This window comes from Leptonychotes weddellii, chromosome 2 (assembly GCF_054177405.1).
Source record: "Leptonychotes weddellii isolate Sample4059 chromosome 2, ASM5417740v2, whole genome shotgun sequence".
Taxonomy (NCBI): Eukaryota; Metazoa; Chordata; class Mammalia; order Carnivora; family Phocidae; genus Leptonychotes; species Leptonychotes weddellii.
Genome location: NC_138370.1, coordinates 6,286,814 through 6,304,595, shown reverse-complemented (window position 1 = coordinate 6,304,595; position 17,782 = coordinate 6,286,814). Strand labels below are relative to the sequence as shown.

Here is a 17,782-nt window from a genome sequence, read left to right as displayed (position 1 = left end):
TTTTTCAGAGTTTGTAGTTTAACTGTAAGAGGAAGAAGACACTATATTACTGGACATCCATCATAAAGTCAACCAACTGGATGCCTTGAAATACCTTTCACTGGTAGATTCTTACCGTTTCCTGGTACCGATCATGTGCTAGTGGCTTTCAAGTGTGAGGAGGCATTGGTGCAGTTCTGAAATCCAAAAGCTCATTTTCATAAATTACTTGGGCTATAACCCTGATCTGATCTAATGAAAGGCTGTTTATAGTATTTATCCTCTAAATGTGAATATTTCTAAGTTTCATTAAAGAAATAGTAATGTATTTACTTAAGAGATCAGCCCTGTGAGGGGTTGGTTTTATGTTGGCTACATTTAAAATGTATATATAGGCACTGAGTTTCCTGAAGAATTCTGGGATCTGAAGTTAGCACAGTCCCCAGGGCAAGGGTACGGGATTGGACTGTAACGTGGTTCTTTTCCAAAGGCTTCCCCCAGTGACCACCTGGAGGGGAAACTGAGGGACTCTGGAAGGAGGCCATGGTGCTGCTGCTCACACTGCTTACCTGTTAGTATCAGATTTATGGATTTCTTACTCCAAATTCTCGCATTTAAATCTACTTCAATTCAAGAGTATTTTAATGAATTCTCACTCGTGGCAGCTTCAACTCTAAGCAGGAAATGACAGTGCGGTGAGTGATGCCCAAAGAGTCGAGTGAGTGATTCCTGTCTATAACAAGCATGGGATCCTTTGTGAGGAACAAGAAGCTTACTCATTTAAAATACCAGAAATGGGTTACACTGTAAATGCAGACAGTGTCAGAGCTGTTGTAAGCAAGTCTCCTGATTTACCAGAAGTTGTTGGGTAAGCCCCTGGTGGCTGCATGGACAAGCATGGAAAGGCTGGACTGGCGTTCGGTCAGCTGCAGAAAACAAGTCGATGCTGGTTACAGAAACAAAGGAGGGGGAATATTTCGGGTGTTGAAGTGTGAGAACAAAGTACAGGGGCAGTAAGGTCAGTGCCATCAAGAGGGAGCTTGGGGAGCTGAGCGGGGAGGGTACGACTTGGGCTGAAGAGTCCAGAGCTGTAAGGGAAACAGAGGGGAATCTTGTAGAAGGTGTAAGAAACTAAGGAGTAGGACCTAACTTTGGATCGTGGTTGAAAACAACAGGAGCCACTGAAGATTCTTGAGTGATAAGCTGGAGGTGGTGTCTTAAGGAGCTTAATTTGGCATTATTGTGCAGAAGTATCTAAAAAAGAGAACTAGAAGCTGGCCACAAGCTTCCCCGAAGCCACTTTCAGCTGCACCCTTTCTTGAAGTGTCTGTCAGTGACTGCTCTTCTCTTTCCATGGGCCACCCATATATGGTATTTGAGCTCCACTATATGCTCCTGATTATTTCTGATGGATAGTGATGACCACTGCGGACTTATGTAAGCACCCATCACTGTGCTATCTGGAAACATTTATAAAACATATTAGTAACAGACATTTTTCTTTTATGGCTCACATACCAAACAGAACAAGCAGTGTAAACAATGGTCATGCTTAGATACACACACATACACACACACACAAACACTCACACACGCTGCCCCTCCTTCCCCCTACCTTAATCACTCTTCAAACTGCCAGCCATGGCTTATGTATTCTTTCTTGGCTAGCTAAATATTTTTGGACAATCCATTGAAAAAGAATATTAAAAAAATCAGAGTATATGATATTATTATATTCTCTATAGCCTATACACTAATTTGTAGTTCAGCTAGCAATTAAAGAGCAAGAAAGTGAGAGTGAGAGGGACTGATAACCCTAACGTGTCCTAGCAATTCCTCCTTTTTCTTTTTTTTTTTTTTTTAAGAGGCCTCTATGCCCAGTGTGGGGCTTGAACTCAAGACCCTGAGATCAAGAGTCACATGCTCCACCAACTGAGCCAGCCAGGTGCCCCAGCAATTCCTTATTTTTAAAATATTCTTAAAAATACTCCTGCCAACAGTAAGACTAGAGGAGGGGGGCAGAAATGAGCTATCAAATTCTATAAATTTTTGTTAAATAGATAGGTTTTATTGTCAGAAAAACATCACAGACATAAGTACTGTGGTCCTAGGCATTTGAAGACTGTGATAGTCTTCAGAGTGATTCTCCAGCACCTTCCACCTAATTTATTACATTTGTATTATAAGTTTACTGACAATTTTCCTGATTTCTAAAATAGGGAAAGGGGAGGTAATATTGATATTTGATTTTGAGAAAGTTGGGGAAAATCCATGGTGTTAAATCACTCAGTGTATGGAGGCTAGGTATCATAGATTGGCTTAGAATATGTTTCCACCTCTCCCAGGCGCCTGGGTTTGTGTCTTTCCTTGAGTGGAACAGCTCTGGCCACAGACAACCAAGTCAAGGAACAGGGGATGATGGTCATCCCTGAAAGTGCCCTGTACTTAAGTCATTGGGTGAAAAGGATTTGGGTACACACAGGAGTTTTATAACGCTATGTAATTTCATATGAACATCCTGAATACTTCAAAGCTTAAATACTTTATTTTTTAAAGATTTTATTTATTTATTTAAGAGAGAGAGAGGGAGAAAGCGAGCATGAGCCCTGGGAGGGGCAGAGGGAGAGGGAGAAGCAGACCCCCCGCCAAGCAGGGAGCCCAGTGCCCCTGATGCAGGGCTCCATCCCAGGACCCCAGGATCATGAGCTGAGCTGAAGGCAGACACTTGATGGACTGAGCCACCCAGGCGCCCCAAAGCTTAAATACTTTAAAGTCTAAATCTCTATTAAAGAAACAGACTGATGTTGCTACTTCAGTGTGTAAACCTCTCAAGTCTTTATATTATTAATGTAATAAATTAGGTGGACACTGTGAAAATATACATTCTACATTTACAGGGAAACCATTCCAGAAGATCTAAAATATTAAAAATACCATTTTGACAAATAAAATATAAAGAAAATATAGTGGTAGAATGTTATATGCAAGAGGTAAACTTGTGTAAATTTGTTTAGAAAAATGTAATTGCTCTGCTTCTTTGGGGTACTCTTCCAGAATGAGAACCAGCAAAGTCTGTCCTGTGTGGTCATTGAGATGAATCATGGAGTAGATACTTTACTCTAGAGTAAGTCTGATTTACTTGAGTGCCCTCATTTGCTCATAGTAGTTGATTTTGTTTGATGGTTCTATTTACTGGTTTGCCAGACCATCAGTAAACACTATGAATTCCTTGGTGCAGAAACTTGATGGTGATGGGGGCAGGTGGTGCTGGAGGTGTGCGAGCAGACAAAGAAGAGGAAATTCAAAATGAGTGGTATATACAGCTTCTGGCTCTTTAAGAGCTAACAATATATTATTTCTTCAATAACATGTTGAAAGTTCACTTCCTTAGGATTCAAATACAGATGTTAGTTGAAGTATTTTAGGAACTTTTGATCAGAAACCATATTTCTAAACTGAGAATGTATTCCTGACTCAATCTGGACCAAAAGATAAGACTGACACTAGATTTTTAGCCTATTTATAAATGAATAAAGAATTAGATAATACATCATCTATGCAAATCCATACATATCCATGTAGATTATCTATACAAATCTATATGCAGATACTGCTATCTTTTTTTAAAGTGATTTTCCATATTTTTATTTCAGGACTGGAACTGTATGTCGTGATATAAAATGCAGCTTTACATTTAAGTGCTGATACATTTTCAAATTTAAATTTTAATGTATTTCCTTCACAGTCATTTTTATTCTTATACTATTTTTTTCTGTTAAAAGTGCCATGCTTATATTTTGGGTTAGAAACAAGATTAAAATAACATTGCGTATTTAATATTCCTTTCTATGTGGAGGAAACGTTCATGAAATTAATAATACTTTTGCTTCCAACTTGAAGTACTTGAAACAGATGAAAAGTTTCTAAAAGGAAAGAGCACATTTGACATTGTGGTTGTTCTGGAAGCTTCTCACATACATGAGTGGGTGCCCCACGGAGAAGGGCCACACTTCCGGGAACCGGCTGGGAGCCAGGGAGGCTGACTGCTTATCACCTCCTCAGCCAGCTAGTGCTCAAAGGTTTAATGCCATTTTTTCTGATGGCACAAATAATTATCTTACTAAAAGAGATGTGTTGATAAGAGCCCTATAACCTTTCCTCTGGAAAATAGTGCATTTTTTTCTCCTTGTTTACACTGTTGCATGGAGTCTTTTCTTCCAATGCTTCCCTCCCTCCCCTCAAAACAAATTGGGGATAAACTTGACAAATTAACTCAGACTGAAGTCTTAAAGAAAATGGCCCTGATTCTCTTTTAACCCAAGTGACCACACAGCTGCCATGAATCTTAGGATGGAATTCCTATAATCTGGAAAAGGGATTGTTATGTCCTCTCACTCAGAGTTCCTTGGAAATAGCCGGTTAATATCAAATACCAGATGTGAGGCTCTTTTAAACCACCATAGTTTACTTTACTACAGTATCATTGCCTACATGGAATATTTTTAATTCTTTCTCTTTGTTTGCATCTGTTGTGTGTATTTAGTTACTTTATCCTTCTTCAAGCCCTCTTCCAAGTTTATGTTTTGAAAAATGGAATACTCATTTAGATCCATGTTTGTTTATGGGTCATGACACTTAAGACTTCCCTAAAAAAGAAACTAATCCTTTTGTCTCAGAGCCAAATTTAAATTTGAGGATGATAGTGAATCATTGTTTGTTCTCTTTGAATCCTAGGGCTTAAAAAAAAAAATAAATTGGTGGCCATCCATGCCAAATTAGAATATTACTAAGGTCAGAATTACTCATGAGTCATGACCATCACACTTAAAATTGAGTAATTTGAAGCTCTGTAGATACACAGATTAAGCAAATAATGATGTCATAAATTGTAGTGCAAATTATTTTTTTTCCTCCTAAACATTGGTAGCAGCAGAGCCTGCTCTTTGGGAGACCAATTCTGTTTTACTTTAGAAAAACACACCCTTGTGTCATGGCCAGGGGAGCATAGCATAATTATAGTACCATAATGTAGCATATGGAGACACCTACCTTAGTGAAGGAAAGATGAAAATATTTAAAATTGGTGTTAACTTTTCCTGCCATGCTTATTTGACCGTGCAAGCTCTTCTGTATTCTTAAACTGGGGGTGATGTTCATGTAACTGCCTCAAGCTTCCTCTAGCAGAAAATATCTAAAATTTTGCCTCCGTATGCCAAGTTTTTTTTTTTTTAAACTTGACTTTAACTTTATTACACTTCTGTAAAGTGTCTGCCATATGGCAGGAAGGAGAACAAACATGAGTTTAATAGATAAGTCTGTGAAGTGCCAAACACTTGCCATTTGTCTGAATTTTAAGAGTTCCAGTTAAATATTTATGTTAAAACCTTTCAAATTTTCACGAAATGTCACCAACCTATCATAAACATGGATTTCAATACCTGTTACTATGGGTGTCATTTAGACCCACTGGTAGGTGACTCTCTGAAGTTGCATGATTTCATGAGCAGTACACTGAACATTGCTTTCCATACTTAAGTGGAGTCTTTTCCAGGACAGTTTCTAGTTTTCTAAGCCTAAGCTTAAACTATTACCACTTCAGTTAATTAAATCCATTTTTTTTTTTCTGTCTGGGTGCTTTGCTTTCCCCTGACATGAGTTGGTCTGTCCTATGTGCAGTAGGAAAAATGTACAGTAATTCCAGGATCATGGTCTCCCTTGAAGGTTCCTGCGACTGCTGATTAAAAGATTAATATTTCACTCCAATGCAAAGTATCCCACTTGATAATGTGCCCATAGACATGGTAACATTCTCTTATAAACCAAAATTTCAGACACATGATACATACTATTCTTGATAAGTTAAACAATCTTTTCTTTTCCTTTATTCCATCTTTCTACTCTAGTATAATATTTTGCAGTTAAATATTTTTAAACACACTTTAAACAACTTTTGCTCATTTACAAAATAACTATGTCTGCTACTGCCGAGAGTTACTCATTGTTTATACCACCTTGTACTACAGTATATAAATGGCATTCTATGAAGAATGTTAACATTTTTAGTGAGGGTAGGTTTTCTTAAAGTAAATTTAAATTTGAACTTCAGTGTTTTGGAAAACCAGGTTCCAGGCTCTGTTATGTACCTCAACACATCTTCCCACTATTTTGATGCATAAATGATGCTTTTACATCACGGTTGCTTCAATTTTAATGTAACATTAGCTGGTTTGTGGCTTGGAAAACTTAGTATATATACTGCATCTATAAATACGAAGTATAAACAGTATGTAGATGGTATGTGCATTTAGAGTGAAGAACCAGAATTTTTTCCAGACTTTCAGTGCTTTTTTGTGTGTGTGGCAACATGTATATATTTATAATAATTTTGTTATACTGATTTGTGCTATTGCTGCAATTTGAAATCAGAAAATTTTCGAGGACGTATCTAGAGTTTATAAGGACAGCAAGAATATTTGAAAATGAGACACTCAGGAAATTGAGAAGGTAAGTTCTTACACATGTGGAACAGAGGGTGTTTTGGATCAGACCAGATGTTTTGCAGCAGGGAGTTGGAGCATGGTTAAAGTATATCTGGGTCATGTTTAGTTATCAAAACTTGATTTCAGTGAGGCTGGTAATTAAAGAGGAGTATAGTTTACATTAGCTTTTATAATGCTTTAGTTGTTCAACAAAATAACTTGCTCTTAGGTAGGGCCAGGTGATTTATTTAATTAGGTAGTTCCTACTTGAATCAACATCTGATTATAATAGATGTCATAGCACTAAATACTGGCTTAATGATTTTTGGAGAAAAAAAATACTTGTTTTCTTTGATTTAGGGCATCTTAAGGAACAGTTTTCCCTCTGGTAGCATTCTTTTCTAGAAGAGGGTCCTGTTCACTTGCTTTCTTTGTGTGTGTGTGTGTATGTGTATGTGTGTGTGTGTAGGTATATGGCATTTTCTTTGTCACTTCCAATTATAATTGTAAGCAAATATCAATAGAAATTCTTTGTAACCCATTATGGTTTAGTCATCCAACTCACCAGCAAATATGTCTATTGTGAGAAAACTGGATCATTAGCATGCGAAGTCATACTGTTCTCTGCTCCCCACTCATTTTTTTCTTATTTATATACTATACTGGTTAAAGTCCAATATTTTGGTGAATATAATTGTGGGCAGAATAAAAATGTATGTCATTGTGAACTGTACACTGAAAAGACATCAAGTTTTTGGATTTGAAGAATTATTTAGAATATGATTATAACTTCAAACAGAGTTAACTCAAAGAACAACATTTCTACATACATTCTGCCTATAAATGGATATCTTATATATACCGATAGTAACTGTTAGATCTGTATCTGTCTCTTTATAAAATTGATTAATTAGTTCACCAAGTAGTTATTGTCTTCCTTGTGTCAGTATTTAAGGTATTAAGTAAAATCTGAGGAAAACAATTCTATAAAATTCTAAGATGGAAGCTTTTATATGCTTAAAGTTGTATATAATCGTGACTCATTTTTTTATGGGACAGTTTTCATGTACTCCGTTAAGATTTATAAACTTATTTCCTAGCTTTCTTTGCAGCTAGCATTGCCATAGGATAGTTCAGCCAATGAAGTATAAGACAGACTCTAATAAAGATTTATGGGAAAACTTTTACTTTTCTGATGAGACACTGCTTTTCTTCCTGTTTTGTTTTCTTCCCTGGAAATAAGAAAAAATCGCTTATATTTAAAAAAATACTTTATGCTTATCAAAAGAACACTTTTAGAGGTCTGTGGACTAAAATATTTATAATTATTAATGTAAGCATGTGGCCATGGAGTGACTTTCTGAATTTGTACGAGGTCTTCCATCTGTTGTCCCTCGCGTTAAAATAATTTGTATCTTTATATCCAACATTTTTTGCACGGCTGATGGGTTCTCTTAAAATGTTATTTATGTTCATATTTTGTAAATAATTTAAAGGACCACATTTCAAATAAATAAAAATTCTGTCAATGGAGAAGTCTATACGCCTTGCCCCTTCTCACTGTTACAAGTGTTAATAGGTTGGGAGTGACTCCTGACCAACTCGAAGTGTTTAGAAGAGAGAGAGAAAATTCTCCTGGGATTTAGAGAGAGAGTTGGATGAGAAGTCTCAGAAGTGACAGGGAAGAAATATGCAAGCAAGGAAATATTTTCATATCTTCATTCAGGTTAATGAATAATTGAACACCTGGACTGTGCAAAAATTGGGTTTGATTCCAGGCCCTTACAAGCTTGAATTTGTCATCATTGCATCAAGATGGGAAATTAGGAAAGCATGCTAATTTAAATTTAAAGCAGCTGGAAATAAAATACATGGCATAGAGGCCCATCTTCTCATCCATCAACAAGTGCTTACGGATACCACATGGATGGTTTTAATTGCAATTATAAAACTCAGTGGAATGTTTCGAGGTGATTCCAAGAATGTGATTGGCCAGTGTACAGGGTACTCATTCTTAAGAAAAGCTCTGTCCAACACAAATTTTAAATGTATACAATCCCTTCTAGATGGAGGAAGAGTTTCAGCTTAACATTTGGGGGAAAATACCATCAAATAGTAAGAGATATAGAACCTTAGTTTACTTTTTCTAATAATAGTTTATTTTTTTCTTTTTTTTCTTTTATGTTATGTTAGTCACCATACAGTACATCATTAGTTTTTGATGTAGTGTTCCATGATTCATTGTTTGTGTATAACACCCAGTGCTCCATGCAGAACGTGCCCTCTTTAATACCCATCACCAGGCTAACCCACCCTCCCACCCCTCTCCCCTCTAGAACCCTCAGTTTGTTTCTCAGAGTCCATAGTCTCTCATGGTTCGTCCTCCCGTCCGATTTCCCCCCCTTCATTTTTCCCTTCCTACTATCTTTTTTTTTTTTTAACATAAAATGTATTATTTGTTTCAGGGGTACAGGTCTGTGATTCTTCAGTCTTACACAATTCACAGCGCTCATCATAGCACATACCTGCCCCAATGTCTATCACCCAGCCACCCCATGCCTCCCACCCACCCCCCACTCCAGCAACCCTCAGTTTGTTTCCTGAGATTAAGAGTCTCTTATGGTTTGTCTCCCTCTCTGGTTTCATCTTGTTTCATTTTTCCCTCCCTCCTCCTATGGTCCTCTGTCTTGTTTCTCGAATTCCTCAAATCAGTGAGATCATATGAAACATGTCTTTCTCTGATTGACTTATTTCACTTAGCATGATACCCTCTAGTTCCATCCACGTCTTGCAAATGGCAAGATTTGGGGGGTTTTGATGGCTGCATAATATTCCATTGTGAGTGTGTGTGTGTGTGTGTGTGTGTGTGTGTGTATACACATACACAGATGAATGGATAAAGAAGATGTGGTATATATAATAATAGTTTATTTATAAACACAATACAGTTCTCTTTCAGTTAGGGGTTTTTTCCTTGACTATAAAATTGTGGAGCGGGAGCCCACAGGCCAAGCTGTAGTAATCTGCAATGATTAAAGATTTTATACCTGACAGGCCTTCTCCCTGAAGGTGACTTGCTTCCGCTTGGAGCTGTGGGTTTATTATCCTCCACTCCAGGGTGGGTAAATGCCTTAAATTCACTTCTGCCATGTTATTTGCCATCTGGGGGATTGTTAGGCAGTGAGTTAGCCATATTCGTATGGTGGACTACCTATCTGTGCTCAAGGCACTTGACTGTATCTGGTCATTAAAATCTGATCAGTAGTAGTTCTACTCTGAGGCTGAACCAATTGATTTCTAAGATATTCTTACCTGACAATCTAGAGAATACAAATCAAGACATGTCATTTGCAAGAAGCAACATTAAATAAAGCATATGTTCTAATGTATTCCTTTAAGACTTAATCTGGACCATGAAATGTATTTTTGCTTACTGAGTTTCTAGTGGGATATTATTTTAATTTCTAGAATTGGTCATATTTTCCCATTTCTTGCTTCTTTGATATTTAAATTTTCAGTTTCATATTCTTCCATTTTACATGGTATAGCCATTTTATGTCGGGATAATTTTTTTGCCACAAGAATAAATGTTTGACACACCCCACACGTGGAGACTACTAGTAGATACTACTGCCAGATACAGTTACTGAGTCACAAGCAAAAGTGACTCTTTGATTTTGGTTCCTGAAGTTATTAACTACATATTACTTTCTGGTGTATTTAAAACCTAACACTTATAAAGTTAATTTTCACAATGATTAGTGAATTTAATAATTGAAAATATCAACCAGAATTCATATTTAACATTCAGCTTCATCCTATTAAACTCATTTGATTAATTATATATTAAGTAGTCCTATGCCATAAATTATTCAAGAATCACAACTATTTGCATGTCATAAATCAACTGTACATTATATAGTACTGATTTTATTCTTATTTTCTTTTTTCCTAGCAGTGTGCTGGGAACAAGTGAATTCCACAAGCAGAGTATCCAATATTGTCAGTTATCCCATATTGTAAAGAAATGAGTTTATCTTCATAAGTGAATTTTCTGTATGCCTGCAAAATAGCCCTTTTAACTATAATACCTCATATTTTTATTGTGTTGATTAAAGCAGATTAAACATAACCTCGTTTTAATCATTTGGCTATGAAATAATCACGGCTCCTTCCCATTGTTCTTCCTACCACCATTACTTACCACTTCTATTTGCAGTGTCCTTTGCACTTTTTTAAAAATTTGCTTTTATATTTGTCTTTTTTGTTTCCTTCTCCTAATGCTTCTGCACTTCTGTTCTTTGATGCTAAGGAGGTATTTTTTGTTTTTCTGTTTGTACGTTCTTTTTTTTATTGCTATGGCCACACCATAAAAGAATTTTATTTCAGCCTCTGGTGATCTCACCAGCTACTTTAAGAGTATCCGTTAAAGTGGGATTTGGCTGTATGTAACAAACATCTAGCTGCAGTGGCTTAAGCAAATTGGAGTTTATTTTTCTCCCCAATGGGCAGGTAAGGACTGGTGCAGCGGGGAGCTCCATTATGCTATCAAAGAGTCTGAGTCCTCTGTTTTTCTCCACTCATAGCTGCAACCAAGCTGTTTCCTCTCCAGCACCATGTCTGATGTCCAGGAAGGAAGAATAAGGAGACAGGAAGTGGGTGCCTTAACAGAAGAGCAGTAGCTTTCTCAGAAATCCCTAGTACATTTGCACTTACACTTATTAGAATTCTTTTGTCCATGACTAGCTGCAGGAGAGGCTAAGAAATAAAGCACATGCAACTTCAAACAATATTGGAACTCTCTTTCTAAGGAAGAAAAGTATGGATTTGGAGTAGCAGTGTTTGTAACACTATGTCAATATGATTTTTAGATTTTTTTCCCCAAAATTTTCTCACTTTTTTCCCTCATGCCTGCAGTGTTGCTGTGTCCCTTATATACTTACCTGAAAGATTGATGTTATTGAAGTACTGATTTTTAAGTAATATGAATGTATCACATAAGACCTTTTGACTCTTCAAAAGGTTTAAAAATCTAGTTTGGAGAGAGAGAGAGTGCTTGTATGAAACATTTATAGAATGTGAGAACTTAAACTTGCTAATTGTGTCAAAAGTAAGTGCAGTAGCAGAGAAGGGAAAACCTTGGAGAAGCTAATGTTCTTGAAAGATATTCAAGTAGTGTAGATTTCGGTATAAGACACATAATACCACATGAAGTAAAGATAACCTTTTCTATCTAAAATTTTCTTTAATATATTGATGGTGATCTTCCTTTTACTCTACATTTCCTGTGAGGTTGGACACAGAAAAATGTCAAATTTTACATGACTTCTTTCTAATAATGGATTCATCTCCATTGCTTAATGCATAAACTCACTGTGCTCATTCTTTCCTCTCCATCAAGCTGTACTTTTTGTGAGACCAGTTTGGTATTGATGGAGATTTCCACTCTTCCTTTCCCTCACACAGATCTGTTTGAAGAGTGGAGAATAGCTGTCGTCAGATGACAGGCTACTCTGATAAGAGCGAATACCATAATCCCGACTTGACTGTGTTGATTTCCAGATAGCACACCATGAGATAAAACTAACCCTCTGACGGAGATGGATGACTCAGATGGCTTCACACCACCAGAAAAGCACGTGGCACAGCCCCAGCTGCAGCATTGTCCTCACGGAGGAAAAGCAGCCTCCCCTACTCCCAGATGGAGTGTGCACAGCATCACTACCAGATACGAGCATCTCCCCCTGTGGAAGACTTTGGTGAGATAGCAGAAAGCAGGAGTGAGGGGAAATCGGAGACTCCCCCAGCACTGTAGTGCTGCTGTGTGGATGGCAGAAGGGCAGTGAGAACGTGCTCATCACATGGAAAAAACAAGATTATATAATAAGCCTTCATGTGCACCGCCTTCAATGGAATTCCCACAGCTTTTAGTTGAACTCTATATCCTAATTACTTTAAACCAACTCAAGAGAATGTCTCTTGCTAAAGTAGGAGCCCAGTGATTTTTCAGGGGCAGTGGTCCAGAGGACACTATAATAGGAATAGATCAGGGGATGCCTGGGTGGCTCAGTCATTAAGCATCTGCCTTCGGCTCGGGTCATGGTCCCAGGGTCCTGGGATCGAGCCCTGCATTGGGCTCCCTGCTCTGCGGGAAGCCTGCTTCTCCCTCTCCCACCCCCCCCTGCTTGTGTTCCCTCTCTCGCTCTCTCTTTCTCTCTCTGTCAAGATAAATAAATAAAATCTTTAAAAAATTAGGAATAGATGAAAATATATTAGATACGTTCTTATTCTCTGTTTGGAAAGTCTGCATTGAAACTTTACACCTTTCTGCTTTCTCAGGGAACTACCCTATTCAGGTCACTGGAAATAACATGTCAGGTTTGAAAACAGACTTCATATGTAGCCAAACAAACCTGCTAAATATATTTAGAAGATCATTCTAGTGACTAATATATTAAACTTTTTCCACAATAATAATGTTGGTAATATTAGGATTCACCCTTTTTCATTGGAAATGACTTTTCACGTTTGGAAAGAGACTTTAGGGGTAGCCGAATATACTTGGTAAATAGGTTTAGAGAAGATTTTTACTAACAAAGTTTAAAAAAAAATAGCCTGTTAATTTTAAGCAATAATACTGATTGAAGTCTTTAGGTAGCTGAGTTTTTTTAATTTAACTTTTCTAAATATTTTCAGTGTAATGGGAAAAGAGGAATAAAATCAGTTATAACTGGAAATTTGAATGTTAAAGCTAGTTGAATTTTGTTTTTCAGAATTACTGTTTTCAAGATCATGTATAATTATCAGGTATTTTTTAAGTTGCCTGAAAACATCTTTCTAATTAAGTAGATGTTTCTTCCCAAGCCTTGTAGGAATGTTTTATGGTTATTTTTTTTTTAGCATAGGTTACCAGGAAATAGTATTTTGGGGAAGTACAAGGACCCAGATTTGATTCTCAGATAATTCAAGTGTGCCTTCTGTAATCATTTTATTTTGTTTTATTGTTGGAGAGCATAGGGTATTTTAACAGCTTGGACTTTGGGATCAGAAATGAATTTGAATTTAACACTGTACTTTAGTTAGCTATATGATCTTAACACTTCTGAGTCCAGTTCTCCACTATAAATTGGGGGAAATAGTGTCTACCTTACAGCATTGGAAGAGAGCCCATTTCAAGTACTGCCTCATGTTAACTACCGATAAAACACTGGTTCCCTCTCCAGGGCCTGTCAAAATCTTTACCTCCATCACTGGATTCATACTCTTGTCTTCAGAGTCCTTAATTAAGGTTTTGTGATCAGAGGCCCACAAATAGAATAAAGTTCATCTAAACACCTATTTATTAATGTAATATCTACTGGCTAAATACATAGTAATTAAATATAAATAATACATTGCTGTTTTCAAGACTGCAGTGACCTCCATGTTGCTAAAGCCAATGCACAATTACTAGAACTTTTTGTTCTGTGTTCTTTTCTGTGCTGGTCAGTCAGATATGGCCAAAAGAGGACTCACAAGAGAAACACAATAAAACAAAATCTGTTATACTCACAGGAAGGGGTCATCACATGCCATGCATGGCCACAGAGGAAGACTTTGGTGAGATAGCAGAAAGCAGGAGTGAGGGGAAATCGGAGACTAAGACCCTTCGTTGGAATTTCCAAAGGAAAACCATGGCAAGGTTGGGGGGTGGGGGCAGGTGAGAACTGGCTGGTCTTAAAAATATCAGTGGGCTCTAAACTGCAGGGATGGTCCCTGGCTACCTGGTAACTGGCCTTGGAATGATGAAGGCAAAGGAGTAGTGCCTCAAGGGGTGTAAGCGCCAGATAGAGGAGATATGGATCTGGACTTGTTAGTTTGCATATCAAAAGCATGCTCCTCACTGTGCTCTTTGAACCTCTAAGAAATGGCCAGCTGGGAGGGAAGCTCCCTTCCTGCCATCCAGTGCACAAGTGCAGAAGAGAGTTAGAACCTGAACTGCTGGCCATTCTTCTTCCTGATTTTTTTTTTCATCTTCCAGAATTTTTGATACTGAATTGCCCAAGGCTCCACCTCACGCCCTGTGTTCTGGTATTTACTCACTCTCTCGGTGAGGTAATCCAGTCCCATTGTTCCAAATATCCCCCAATTTATGTCTTTAGTCCAGATCCTTCTTTTTAACTTTAGAACATAACTGACTCTCTTTTCAACTCCTTATTTGATATTTCCACTCAGATGAGTGAGAGACATTTCAAATTTAATATATTCAAAGACTGAACTTCTGCTCTCCTTCAGCCCCCATCAGATTGCTATATCCATAGCTTTCCCAAACTCAATCAAAGGCAACAAAGTGCTTTAAGTTGGACAAGTCAAAATCCAGGGAGTCATCTCTAACTTACTTCTTTCCCAAATATATTTGGGAATGGGAGTCTGCTTGGCTAAGCCTTCAAAATATATCCAGAATCTAACAACCACATTTGTTCCCTGTCCTGATCTGAGCCACGGTTGATCTCACAGGGATTACGGTAGTGATCTGTTCACTGGTCTCTCTGGTCCTTCCCTTAACTAACCCCTCATAGAGTGTTCTCAAGAGAGCAGAAAAAATAATCCTTTTAGAAGGCAAGTCACACCACAACCCTCTTCTATTGAAGGCCCTTGAGTTGCTCCCTGTTTTGCATGGAGTAGAAACCAAAATCTCTACAAAGGAATAGCAATGAGGATTCTGGAAATGTTCAAATCTAAAAGAATTTAGTGACTGGTCTATTTTAAGGAGGTGTGGGTATTCATGAAACACCCAGGGACTTAGCAACAGTGGGAGGTCCTAACCACCTCAGTCCTGCAGGGGCAGGGTGAGGGAATGGTATTATCAGTCTTGGAAATTGCTAGCACTATGACAGAGGGACTGCCCTGCAGGATCCAGAGTGTGGAATGGGCACACTTTCATAAATGAGAATAAATGTCCCAACCCATTTTTTGTTCATATCCTGGTCAAATACTTGGTATTGTCAACCTTTTCCATTTTAGCCATTCTGGTCGTTATGTAATAGTATTTCATTGTGGTTTTATTTTGCCTTTCCATGGTGACTATAATGAAGCTGGACACATTTTTATAAGTTTTTTGCCCATTTGGATAACCTCTTTGTAAAATGCCTGCTCAAATATTTTGCTCATTTTTCTTTTTGGCTGTATATCTTTTTTTTTTTAATTGATTTTTAGAATTTCTTTACATGATTTGGACACCAGACTTTTATAAGATATATATTGCAAGTATTTCCTTCCACCTATTACTGGCCTTTTTTCTTTTATTCAATGGCTATGGTTTCTAAATTTTGATGTAGAGTGACTTTTTTTTCTTTTATCGTTAATGCTTTTGTCATGAGCACGCTATGAAGGTGCACACACAAGTTGTGTCTTTCCACAACGTCAACTTTATTCAACCATAAAGCAAAGTTAATCACCATTATAAAGCAGGTTCAGATTCCAAACTCAGTGACATTTCACCATGTGATTGAAGTTGGCTTCTTACACAGCACTCAGAGCAGGACAGAAGACAAACCACACAACAAACAAGATCACAGAGGGTGTAGGAAGCTAAGAAACCAAACGTGAAGTCAATCTGTGGGCATGCAGTTGAGATAAAGCCTCGGTCTGGTCCGGGTCAGTTCCTGGCATTTACTGCTTATTTTGTCCGAGCAGGGAAGGATCTCGGTACTGTTCGGAGATCCATCAGCAGAGCCTTCCCAGGCAGCTGCCTTTTCTAAGTGGTCAGACACAGAGGGGTCATGTCTGAAGAGTCTGAGAGTTTGCCGCCCAAATCCTCCCCCTTTTAAAGGGATTTAATCAGTCCTGGGCCCCTGCAGAACCCCTCTGCTCCTGCTTGTTATCAGTTCTGGGGTGTCCACTGATGCTGGTCCCCGAGATATGTTGTAGCTGCCCTACCTTTAACTGCTTGGTCATTGCTTGACACAGAATCCTGCTGGACAGGAGGGACTCCGTTTTGCTCTCTGCAGCTTTTTGTATCTTGTTTAAGAAATCTTTGTCTACCCAGCGTCATGAAGGTAGTCGTCAAACTTTATTGTTTTTACCTTTCACAGTTAGATTTATAATCAACCTGGAATTGATATTGTATAGCAAGAGGAGTATGCATCAGGATTAATATTTTCTATTTAGATATCTAATTTTGTAATACGTTTTATCACTGCTCCTCAGTGTTAAACCTTGCCGTAAATGTTCTCTCTATACATATGCAGTTCCTTCCAGGATTGTCTGTTTTTGTTTTTGTTTTTGTTCTTAAAGATTTTATTGATTTATTTGACAGAGAGAGACACAGCGAGAGAGGGAACACAAGCAGGGGGAGTGGGAAAGGGAGAAGGAGAAGCAGGCTTCCCGCCGAACAGGGAGCCCGATGCAGGGCTCGATCCCAGGACCCTGGGATCATGACCTGAGCCGAAGGCAGACGCTTAACGACTGAGCCACCCAGGCGCCCCCAGGATTGTCTGTTTTATTATTTTACTCTGTTTTGTCTAGTGCCAGTGTAAACGTTGTCCTAAATTTTGTAGTTTCATGCAAAGACTTCATACATGGCACAAATACTTCTGGTTTGTTCTTTAATATTGTCTGGGATATATATTTTGGGATTGTATTGAATCCAAAGATTGATGTAAGGAAAACTGGTATATGTAGCAATATTGAGCCTTCTATTTAGGTCTTTTAAAATTCCTTTCAGTTATATAAAAACTTATTTTTTCTTTTTGTGGAGAGGTCTTGTACATCTTCCTTATTGGTACCCAGATACTTGACATTTTTGACACCATCACAAAGGGTATTTGCTTTGCATTTCATTGTCTGACTTTTTTCTGGGCATAGTACTCTAGGTTGGCATTTATTTTCTTTCCATATTTTAAAGATTTTTTTCCCCATCTTGTTCTGATTTTCATTGTTTCCAATGTCAATCTTATTATTATTCCTTTGAACAAGAAATGATTTTCCTTGTTGGCTTTTCAGGTTTTCTGTCTTTAAATTTCAGTAGCCCTGTAACACTCTTAGGGGTAGCTTCCTTTGGGTTTAATATGCTTGGAGTTCATGGCAGTTCTTCAGTCTGTAGCTTGATTCTTTTTTAATTATTTCAGAAAATTCTAGACTCTTTCTTCAAATATTCCTTTTGCCCTATAGTCTTGCTCCTCCAGTTGAATGTATGTTAGAGTTTCTCACTGTCTCCTGTGTCTCTGCATCACATCTCTGTATTGTCTGTGTCTGTTATGCTTTTCTTCTGTTTTCCTCTGGATGTTGTCTACTGACCTACCTTCCAGGGAACCAGTCCTCTCCTTGCCCTAATACCATTAATC

General features: G+C 37.9%; 1 protein-coding gene across 1 annotated transcript in view; it reads left to right on the top strand.

Annotated features, from left to right (window-relative positions):
* VEGFC (vascular endothelial growth factor C) overlaps positions 1 to 17,782 on the top strand; it is a 90,347-nt gene that overhangs the window by 7,656 nt on the left and 64,909 nt on the right. The window lies entirely within an intron of this gene.